Source organism: Globicephala melas, chromosome 21 (genome assembly GCF_963455315.2).
Source record: "Globicephala melas chromosome 21, mGloMel1.2, whole genome shotgun sequence".
Classification (NCBI taxonomy): domain Eukaryota; kingdom Metazoa; phylum Chordata; class Mammalia; order Artiodactyla; family Delphinidae; genus Globicephala; species Globicephala melas.
The window spans coordinates 24,668,751-24,680,795 of record NC_083334.1 but is presented as its reverse complement, the minus strand read 5'-3'; the positions used below and the strand labels follow the sequence as shown (position 1 = coordinate 24,680,795).

Sequence of the window (12,045 nt, the reverse complement as noted above, 5' to 3'; positions counted from 1 at the left end):
AAGGCTCTCTGAGAAGTCAGAAATGTATGTGAATTCAGATCCAAGGAAGATTCTTTTAGAGATTTTCACTGGGTTTCTTGACTTACAAAACAAGCGGTATGCAATATTTTGCTATTGATGAGAGAATGTCAGGGAGTTGCTGCTTGGCTACAAATACCCAACAAATACTGTCTCTGCACACCTAAAATTACGAGTAGTAATGGCAGCTGGTAGACCACGGAGTCAAGAATTTGTATTTCTCTCACTCTCTTCCTCAACAGTACAACCTGGTATCTACTTCTTTTCGTTCTCTCCTTCTTTTCTAGATTTCGTCATCCTTTTCTTTATCAAAGAGTCAGTCTATGGCAAATCGTGAAGGGAAGGCTGTCAGTAGTGAGGGGAGAGGGAAAACATAAAGGATATAGTCACCCTCGGGTTGTTTCTTCTTCCTCTGCTTCCAGAGCTGGCTTGTCCCGGCAATGTCCCCCAACCCCACCCACTTCGTGTCCCTTTCCTTCTAAACCTCATACATCACTTCTGCCTAGACCTCTGACCCACTTGGAAGAAACCCCTTAAATGTCCAGCCTCACTTGAGTCTTACTTTAAAGCTTCATGTACTCAGTGTTGGAATTTCTCTGAACTTTCTCCATTTTACCACGGAATCTAAGAAAAGACAAAACAGAAAGTACCAGAGACTGTTCATACTTCACTGGTTTCTCACTGTTGCTAACAGATTTATTCATTTATTCTGAAGGGTAGAAAGTTCTTTCCTGGTGGACAATGAAGGGAAAAACTAGTTTAAAAGCAATCGGCTGAAGACACTGATGAAAGAACTTAAAGATGATACAAACAGATGGAGAGACATACCATATTCTTGGATTGGTAGAATCAACACTGTGAAAATGACTCTATTACCCAAAGCAATCTACAGATTCAATGCAATCCCTATCAAACTACCAGTGGCATTTTTCACAGAACTAGAACAAAAAATTTCACAATTTGTATGGAAACACAAAAGACCCCAAATAGCCAAAGCAATCTTGAGAAAGAAAAACGGAGCAGGAGGAATCAGGCTCCCTGACTTCAGACTATACTACAAAGCTATAGTAATCAAGACAGTATGGGACTGGCACAGAAACAGAAATATAGATCAATGGAACAGGATAGAAAGCCCAGAGATAAACCCACGCACATATGGTCACCTTATCTTTGATAAAGGAAGCAAGAATAATACAGTGGAGAAAAGACAGCCTCTTCAATAAGTGGTGCTGGGAAAACTGGACAGCTACACGGAAAAGAATGAAATTAGAACACTCCCTAACACCATACACAAAAATAAACTCAAAATGGATTAAAGACCTAAATGTAAGGCCAGACACCATCAAACTCTTAGAGAAAAACATAGGCAGAACACTCTATGGCATAAATCACAGCAAGATCCTTTTTGACCCACCTCCTAAGAAATGGAAATAAAAACAAAAATAAACAAATGGGACCTAATGAAGCTTCAAAGCTTTTGCACAGCAAAGGAAACCATAAACAAGACAAAAAGACAACCCTCAGAATGGGAGAAAATATTTGCAAATGAAGCAACTGACAAAGGATTAATCTCCAAAACATACAAGCAACTCATGCAGCTCAATATCAAAAAAACAAACAACCCAATCCAAAAATGGGCAGAAGACCTAAATAGACATTTCTCCAAAGAAGATATACAGATTGCTAACAGACACATGAAAGAATGCTCAACATCATTAATCATTAGAGAAATGCAAATCAAAACTACAATGAGATATCATCTCACACCAGTCAGAATGGCCATCATCAAAAAATCTACAAACAATAAATGCTGGAGAGGTTGTGGAGAAAAGGGAACCCTCTTGCACTCTTGGTGGGAATGTAAATTGATACAGCCACTATGGAGAACAGTATGGACGTTCCTTAAAAAACTACAAATAGAACTACCATACGACCCAGCAATCCCACTACTGGACATATACCCTGAGAAAACCATAATTCAAAAAGAGTCATGTACCAAAATGTTCATTGCAGCTCTATTTACAATAGGCAAGACATGGAAGCAACCTAAGTGTCCATCAACAGATGAATGGATAAAGAAGATGTGGCACATATATACAATGGAATATTACTCAGCCATAAGCCAAAAAGGAATGAAACTGAGTTATTTGTAGTGAGGTGGATGGACCTAGAGTCTGTCATACTGAATGAAGTAAGTCAGAAAGAGAAAAACAAACACCGTATGCTAACACATATATACGGAATCTAAAAAAAAAAAGAAAAGAAAAAAAGAAAAGAAATGGTCAGAAGAACCTAGTGGCAAGACAGGAATAAAGATGCAGACGTAGAGAATGGACTTGAGGATACGGGCAGGGGGAAGGGTAAGCTGGGACAAAGTGAGAGAGTGGCATGGACATATATACACTACCAAATGTAAAATAGATAGCTAGTGGGAAGCAGCTGCATAGCACAGGGAGATCAGCTCGGTGCTTTGTGACCACCTAGAAGGGTGGGATAGGGAGGGTGGGAGGGAGACGCAAGAGGGAGAAGATACAGGGATATATGTATAGTTGATTCACTTTGTTATAAAGCAGAAACTAACACACCATCGTAAAGCAATTATACTCCAATAAAGATGTTAAAAAATAAAATAAGTAAAATAAAAAATTGAGGGGGGAAAAAAAAGCAATCTGTTGAGGCATTTGGTTAGAAAGCATGCTGGTCCTCCTTGGAACTAAGAACGTACAAAAAGCACTTTTGCCACACCATAGATTCTACTGAACTTTTAGATTATGGGAAACCCCTGGCTCTCACATTTAGCCACACGGCGGATGGAGAATCCCCTTCTCCTAGTAAGTACCTGAAACCAAAATACATATACCTTTTCCCAAAGAATTACTGAATATGATTATTCTCTACCTTTGGGCAAATTTGAATGGGTTCTTTTACCTCTTCAAATTGAACATCAATTTTTGTGTGCAAGTGTATAGCAGGTGAATTTATTTAGATGGGGTGGTCATAGCTTTTTACCTGCTTAAAAGTTCTTTTGATCTAAAAGTAGATAAGTGGGAATTCCCTAGCAGTCCAGTGGTTAGGACTTGGTGCTTTTTTTTTCTTGCGGTACGCGGGCCTCTCACTGTTGTGGCCTCTCCCGTTGCGGAGCACAGGCTCCGGACGCGCAGGCCCAGCGGCCATGGCTCACGGGCCCAGCCACTCCGCGGCATGTGGGATCTTCCCGGACCGGGGCATGAACCCGTGTCCCCTGCATCGGCAGGCGGACTCTCAACCACTGCACCACCAGGGAAGCCCAGGACTTGGTGCTTTAATTGCGGTGGCCCGGGTTCAATCACTGGTTGGGGAACTAAGATCCCACAAGATGCGCGGCGAGGCAGGAAAAAAAAAAAAAGAGGAATAAAAGTGGATAAGCAAACTTGCCTCACAGATTAATTAGTGCAAAGTGTGTGTTTTTTGGGGGGCTGACCTGTGGACTTAACTGGGTTCAAATTCATTCTTTGGGACAATTGCTTCTGGATTCCAAACAACTCACTTAAAATCTGCTTTGAAACATAGTATTTTCTCATAAATTGGAGATGAACTATATTACCGGAAATAGTTCTGCATAAATTGATGTGTGGATTACAGGCAGCAAAGCAGTTTACTATTTAAAGGAATCTTATGGGAAATTATCTCATATTCATTGATCACCCCCTACATTATCTGAGTTATGAGTATGAATTAGACATCCTTAAAATAGAGTACCCACACATGACTAAAACTAGGGTTTTGTGTCTTTTTCAAACACGTTTCTTTTATCCATTCATTTATTTTTAAAATTAAAAGTTAAGCTTGGAATATGTGATAAAGCCATCGGGGTTTCTTTAGATATCAGGGCCACCAGTGTCCCCTACAGCTTGTAAGCCTCCATCACCAACACCCGAAGTGAAGATCTATGTCCATAGAAAAAAAAACATGACTTTGAAAAAATAGCATTTCCTTTCTACTTTGTAAGCAATGTTTCTCTCTGATGGAATGTCTGAACACTACATGAACAACTAAGATTGTTAGGGTGCAAAATGTTATTTGAATGTAGCTGTGGAGTTCTCTGGATACAAAATAAATGGCTGACTTACAAATAATTAGAGTCTTATTTTTAAATTTAGCTTCATGGGGCCTAGCTCACTGATAAGGCATTTATAGATTGGGTTAGAAGTATCCATTTCTCTCCCCTCTTCCCTACTTCCTTTAAGTGTTCCCCTCCCTCAATGGAAATACTGCAGAAGGCTTGGTGCCTATAGAGGGGACTTCACGAATGATCTCTGAAATCCTGTCCAACACTGAAATTCTGTGAACGTCACCCAAAGGCGCTGGTCCCCACAGGAGGAATATTAAAGTCTGGGGCCTGAGAAGTACGTCTGGCTTCAAATATCCTCCTGCTTTTCCAGCTCATACTGGCTGCTGCCAGGTCCTCCTGCCCAGGTTCCTGATTCCAGCTGCTTCACCTGGCTCTCTCCTTTTCATTTCTTGCCCACTTCCCCAGCAAGTATTGACACTCAGGTTTCTGATCCTCAGGGGTCCTCCTGTCCACCACGCACATTCTCCTTTGAAGTCACGCTTCCTAGGCTCTCATTTACGGGGCTCTAGTGCCTTCCCCTGGCCTGACTTCAATACAGCTCTAAACTATACCTGACCCTACCTCCCATTCCCTCAACCCCAGACTTGCCTTCCTGATCCAAACCTTCTTTTGACTTGAAGAACCGTGTACTGATAGCCCTTTTACCTGGGAAGTTATTTTATTTCATGCTGCTTCATTTATATCTATGGGTTTTATTTTAGTCCAAATGACAGCCTGATTCTTAGCTTCCCTGTTGAGGCCTTTTTGCTTTCTCTAAGATATATTCTAGGATTTCCATCCAGGGAGCCTCCAGACATGTCAAGAAATAATATACCCCAATCTCTAATTCTTAGAAATCTCTCTGGGCTATGAATATGCCATTTTTCTCCTTGATACCTGGATCCTGGGCAGCTCCTATTAGGTACATTTTTTTTTCCTTCACCAGTTGTCTTGCCTCTTATCTATAAGGTACTCCATTTCATATAAGGTACTTCATTTTCATATCTATAAGGTACTTAGCTATTACATCTCTTCCTAAGAAATCCCCAATCTAATTTTTTCTTTTTTTCTGGCCATATTCCAGTTTATAGCTGAAAAGATGACAAAGATAACACCTCATATCCCATCTTTGTTGATGCAAATGTTGACAGTAGGTTGACAAACAGTGGAATCTTAAAAGTACACTAAAAATTTATAACTTGGCTTTTGCACATCAGGAAACAGGATAGAGAATGCTTTGCAATAAATATGGGAATGGAACACTTCTTTATTCACACTTTTCTCTATTACCTGCATAGGGGAGGAAACTGAAGATCTAGTCCCCTTAGAGCTTCAAAGGCAGTGAGATACTAAGGTACCTACAGGACAGGGTTCTTTTTCATTCTGCCACACTCTCAGTGGAGATGTTTGCAAATTAAAATGTGTCTTCTCCACTGAATGTGGCATTTATTATTCTCGAAGGCTTTCAACCCCTTTGTTCTTTTCTTTCATGTACATAAAACGAACAAAATGCACTCTGTAATGCTGTGTAACCTCAGTTGCTTTGCATTATTTTCATTTATTTGATTGTCTTTTGAGGCTTATATTTGACATATAAGGATGGCTTCTTATAAGAAAATGGATATGGTAATAAAGCATCTTAATACATTCAATCAATACATTTATAAGAATGATTTTTTTTAAAAAATTCCAGATCTTGCTGGTACTGCCAAGAAAACCAGCTTTAGCAGATGAAAGAATTTTAAAGCTGAACTCTGTATCGATCAGTCCTTTTACTTAGTATTCCCCTTCCATTTTATGTTTCCAAAGAGCTTACAACCATTCATCAGGTTTTTTTACGTCAAACCTGGTAGACAAAAGATATGGTCAAACTCCATTTTCCAAACTGGGACCCTGAGATCTGGGGAAGGAAAGTTTCATCTATTGCAACCAAGGTCAGGAAACCATTTTACTTTTTTGTTGGACTTGAGATAATTCTATGAAGTTGCTGCCATCTTATCCTATTCTTTTGCCTTTTTCTCTAAAATCAAAACAATCAACAACTATGTACTGAGTGTCTCCTGTGCTATCCTCTCTGGGGATGAAAAAGCATGTTCTTGCCTCAATGACTTAGTAAGCTATTTTTAAAGAAAACACATAAATCCATAACAAAATATATAACCTCCAAGGGAACTTATATTAAATGGCCTGTTCAGTGTTATGGACATTGATAACAGAAGGATACCGCTTCAGACCTAAGTGATTAGGGAGGTTGTACATGGAAGCTGATTCAGTTCCTGAGGGAGGGGAAGGCTTTCCCAGCCAGGAGGCACCTAGGAGCCAAGGCCTAGACACCATAGTGTGCGTGCTTTATCGAGAAGACAAGGAAGAGACCAACTAAGATAGAAAAGAAATTTCACATAGAGAGAACGTATTATAATAAGCCTGCACTTATGATCACTTCGGAAATTAGGTATAAAATAGGTGGTCAAGTTTTGAGAAATGTCCAGTCCAGGGTTCTTAAAAGCTCAGCCTTATTGACATCTTTGTAATCCTTTGTATGGGCTTATACACGCTTTTGCAAGAGTAATTGAAGACACAGAGTAACTAAGATTCTCTCCTTGAGAAGCAGGGATATTTTTATTATTCCCACTTTGAGGATGAGAAAACGGAGGCTCGGGATGCTAACCTGCCTCAATCTACACAACTAGTAAACTCAAGGATCAGGTTTCCAGCCCCCAAATATTGATCTTCTCAAAGTCAGTCCTCTTAATAACTTTGCTAAGACACACAGCCCCTGGGTGACAGCTTCCCAAGTGGAGAACAACAGAGGTGGACAGAGTGAAACTGGGAGTCTTGACGGGCCTCCTCCTCTCCAACTTAATACCTGTGAAGACCTGGGCAAATTACGTCATAAATCCACATCTCAGTTACCTTATCAGGGATTGCAAACCGAAAATAATACCACCTTCTGCCGTGTTGTGAAGATTCAACGCAATGGTATCTACATAGTATCCTGCGGATAAAAACTAACATGCCCCAAATATTAGTTTCTCCTTTCTTCCCCATGTCATCTGCCTCTAATATTTAAATGTGTAATCTATGAAAGTACGTCCAGCAGTGGTCACGTGGCTTGGCCTTACTCCCCAAATCGGTCAGCAGTGCCTGAAAGTCTTTCTAAATTAACAGAGGTGGTAAAGTGTATGAAACTCCCTTGAAGGGCTTCAGAGTGGGGAGAGTCTGATACACTGGAGATAAGTTCTACCTCTGCTGCGTCTTCAATGTGTTATGATTATGGCACAGTGGTTAGTACTCAGACCCTGGGGCTTAACTGTGTCTGGTTCAAATCCTGGCTCTACTCTCCCAGCTGGGTCTGCCAGGGTTAATTATTTAATCTGGCTCGGCCTCAGTTTCCTCACCTCTAAAAATGGGAATATTAATAGTATCACAGGCTTAATGAGTTAATACGCCTAAAACACTAGGCACAGGTATTCAAGAAATTTTAGCATCTGCACTTTAAAAAAATTTATTATTATCATTATGATGGCTCACAGTAACCATATTAGTAACTTTGTTTTCATATTATAAAAACTTTCACATGTACTAGTATATTTGAACATTATGTTTATCCAGAGAGAATGGTAAGCTAATGGTTATTGTTCCTGTTTCGTAATAGTTTTTTCGGGGGTTGGCTAAGGCAGTAAATGATACATTATTATTTTTTAATTTTTCAAACAACACAGGAAAATTCAAACAAAAAGGTAAAAATAATGCTGAGTTCCACCACCTAACAGGAAACCACAGCCAGCAGTTTGGTGAACACCCCTCCAGGCACCTGTTTCTTCACACACATGTGTAATAGATGTGCCGTGTCACAAATGGGACCATACTCAGCATTCACTTCACAAGCATTAACTGAACACCAAGCTTAGATGGCGGGATGGTGGAGTTGGAGGGCAGTGGACGGTTTGAAAGACATTTGGAGTTAAAAGGCTTCATGATGGATTAGATATGGAAGATGAGAAAGATTAGGGGACAGAGATAATTTGTGGGTTCTGCCTATAAAAAAGGATTGGTTGTTGGGGCATTTATTTAGGATGGAGCACGCCCATTCTGTGATACTGTTTTTTTACTTGTTAATATGCTATGATTAATTGTCCATGCTAATCAATATACCTGTACATTATCACTTTTAATGACCACATAGTATTTCATGATGTTTATAGTTTTTATATATAATTCAGTTAGCTACTGTTTTTTTTTTAAACTGTTTTTTGATGTGGACCATTTTTTTTAAGTCTTTATTGAATTTGCTACAATATTGCTTGTTTTATGTTTTGGTTTTTTGGCCACAAGGCATGTGGGAACTTAGTTCTGCGACCACGGATCGAACCCTCACCCTGCATTGGAAGGTGAATGAAGTCTTAACCACTGGAATGCCAGGGATGTCTCTCAGTTAGCCATTCTTATATTGACAAACACTTAGATTGTTTCCAACTTTTTTCATAATTTTCAGTAAGGTTGCATTGAATATCTTTTTTTTTTTTTTTTTTTTTTTTGCTGTATGCGGGCCCCTCACTGTCGTGGCCTCTCCAGTTGCAGAGCACAGTCATCCAGACGCGCAGGCTCAGCGGCCATGGCCCACGGGCCCAGCCGCTCCGCGGCATATAGGATCCTCCCAGACCAGGGCACGAACCCGCGTCCCCTGCGTCGGCAGGCGGAATCCCAACCACTGCGCCACCAGGGAAGCCCCCATTGAATATCTTTATAAAGACATTTGGTTTTACACTTATTCAATTATCTTCTCAGGAAAAATTCTAGGAAGGGGAAATTTCACGGCCAAAGGGTAGCAGAACAAACATTTTGATACACACTGTCAAGCTGTCCTCCATAAAAGCTGCACCAGTGGAAGCTCACATCAACAAAACAGGAGAGTGCCTATCATTTACCAGTCTGTCTTTGCCAATTCTGGGTACCAATGCTCTTTTAAAATTTTTCTTTTAATATGTCCGTTTAAAAATAGAACAGGTGATGAAGATTCAGAGAGGTTAAATAACTCACATGATCTCACACAGCTAGAGTAGGGAAGCCGGAGAGGACACTGTTTTCCCATTGGCCCAATGCTTGTTTTGCTAAATTTATGATTTTAAAGCATTATCTCTCAAAAAGACAAAAAGTAAAACAAAAGTCCAAACTCTTCACAGACAGCACATCTTTGGTCCTAGCCCTACTCCAGAGGGTTAAGAAGAAATTACCCAGGTGCTGGACTCCTTTAACAGACAGCCAAGTGGGATGATGTTTAAGAGACAAGTCTGAAAGTCCTCCCAAACAAAACGTTCTCTTCTTCCGGGTCTTGCCACTGAAAACTATCAAGAAATGGATACCTTGGGGCTAAAATACTATACATCTAAAATTCTCTTTTTAAAATACAAAACATTCCTTGTTATGATAATAAACACATCAAAACCAGTGGCAGTGTGGAGCGACTTAACAAATTGCCCACCTTCAGAGCCCCAAAGAAATGAAGCTGATAGCACAGGTTAGTGCTGATGTGGGAAGCGCTAGTCACAGACAGGTGAGCTGTAAGACTACATCTAAGGGAAACTCCACTTATCTCACAATACAGTACACATCCTGCCAAGCACTCTACACTCTTCTACACAGTTTAGTTACTTCCTCAAATGAGATTTAAATTCAGCACAACCGATATGGAATAAAGGTAGGCCACCAATGCCCCAACTCTACTTCTTTCATGACACCCTCCTCCCCAGTGTAGACCCTTCCCCCTATACACACAGACATTTCTCACCCAAGACAGTAATGTACTCAGGGGCACTTCTGCAAGGATTGCAATGGGCATGTTCTAAAAGAGACAGCAGTGGCTGGAGTTGGCTGGACTCCGGGACCCATGAGACCATAGGTTTCCTTTCTTTGGGGACCAACCAATCTGTCTGGCCCACCCACTATGCTCTGGCCAAAATGCTTGGCAGAGAATGCAAGGAGGAGTCCAGAGGTAAAGTGTAGAGGGAGAGAAGGAAATTAATGTTTACTGCTTCTATATGCACCACACATCTCAAGAGGCGTGTAATTCTCTTACTAAATCCTCATGATAATCTCTCAATCTCCTATTCCTACGCCTTTCTTTGCCACGTGTTTTCATGCTGTTCTTTTCTCAGTCAGCTTTTTGAAGAATTAAAAGTTATTCTACACAACTTAAAAGCTTCTTCCCACTAATTGGTGGAAGAAGAATCAAATGATACTGTTTTCAGAAAACAAAGGTATGGTGGGTAAGATTAACAAGAAATTTTTTTCCACCAAATCATGAAACTTAAACATGCTTTCACCAGGCCTTTGCTAGTGACATCAAACAATTAAGGTTCAAGGAATGGGTAATTTCCTGACTAATTAAAAGTTTCAAATCTTTTGTGGCAATTTTCTTTGGGGAAAATCTAACATTTATAGGTCTGTATTGCTGACAGTAAATACAACGTAAGGAAGAGAACTGAAAAAATTTTCATTGATTAGGTATCTTTAATGTGCCTTGGGTTTATCATTCTGAACACTATTTTATGTAGATAAGGAGGACACAGGAGACCAAACTTGACTCCAGGATATACTCTGAAATCTATCAATATGATTAATCCTCTTTTGTCAAGGTCTATCTTTTTCCCTAAGGGAAGTGAAACCATCCAAACTAGTCAGTAGGAAATTATGCTTTGGTTCCAATTAATAAACATTTTACACTTTTCAAAAGGTCTACTAGGAGATCATCAGTGATATATACTTAAAGGAACCACTGAGAAACAGTCCCCGTAGAGTTAGAGATTCCCTCTCCTACACAAACGTCCTGGTGAACAACTTCAAGTTCTGACTTTGCGCTCTGCTCCAGAGGAACAGATAGATTTCCTGCTACTCCCATGTTCTTGATATGCACCTAAAATTGCTAGGTGTTTAGACTCTGACCCAACATGAGGTTTACATTAGACCTGGGCTACCATGTATTGGCCCCTATAAAACTACAGTCACTAAAAAGGTGTTTGGTACCTTATGATTTGTACCCCTTCCCAAAAAACCCCAAAGACCACAAATTCTGCACTCACTTTCCAAAGCCTGTATGGAATTAGTTGAATTTTAGGGCAGACAGGGCATTGGAAAAAGCCAACAACTGCCTGTATTCCCAATATTGTTAAAGATAATAAACACCCGAACACCATGCATGGGAGACAGCATTCATGACGTTAAAGACCATTCATGTTCTCAAGTCAGGTGATGCTGTCATTTGTGTACCTTCTCTTTATGAGAATCGGAAAAGGCATGTCCTCTAGGGTAGACACAGACCTGTGCTTGGAGCTAATACTTAATAAAAGGAGCGCTAGTTGATTTCAGCCCTTGACTGGGTACTCTGTTCAGTACACATACAGCATGATCACTTACGGCAGCCCTGCAAGCATTATAGAAAAAGTCACATGTTCTGAACTGAGCATCAGACTTGGGGAACAAAAACTTAGATTCAGGATTCATTGGAATTGTGTTCATATGTATTTACGGGAACTATAACTCTTATTTGTTCATATGTATATCTGTTTGTTTTGAAAAAATATTTCAAGCACATAAGGATGGCATTCATCCTAATAGAGAACAAAAAATTAGATGCAGATACTTAGTAGGTTCTGGTGTAAGTATCCCAGAAAACAAGAAAGCAACTTGCTCCCCTTTGTTATTTTTTAATCCTTTTTCTGGAGAGTCTCTTCTTATATTTTCTAAGCCAGTCATTAGACGGAACAAAGAACAGAGGAGAAGGAAAGATTGAGGCTTTGGTTGAATTTGGTTATGTCTAAACCTTTGGATTTTTCCACCCAGTTGGCTAAACCAAGCGTCTCTGTGGAGATGAGGCTCTGAAACCCCAGGCAGACACGCCACTGGCAGCCTGGCTCTACTACCACTCACGAGCCAAGAGA

The 12,045-nt window shown here is 40.2% G+C and overlaps 1 protein-coding gene across 3 annotated transcripts in view; it reads right to left on the bottom strand.

The window, feature by feature from the left end:
• The window catches only part of NRG1 (neuregulin 1), a 1,014,779-nt gene that overhangs the window by 545,644 nt on the left and 457,090 nt on the right, over positions 1 to 12,045 (bottom strand). The window lies entirely within an intron of this gene.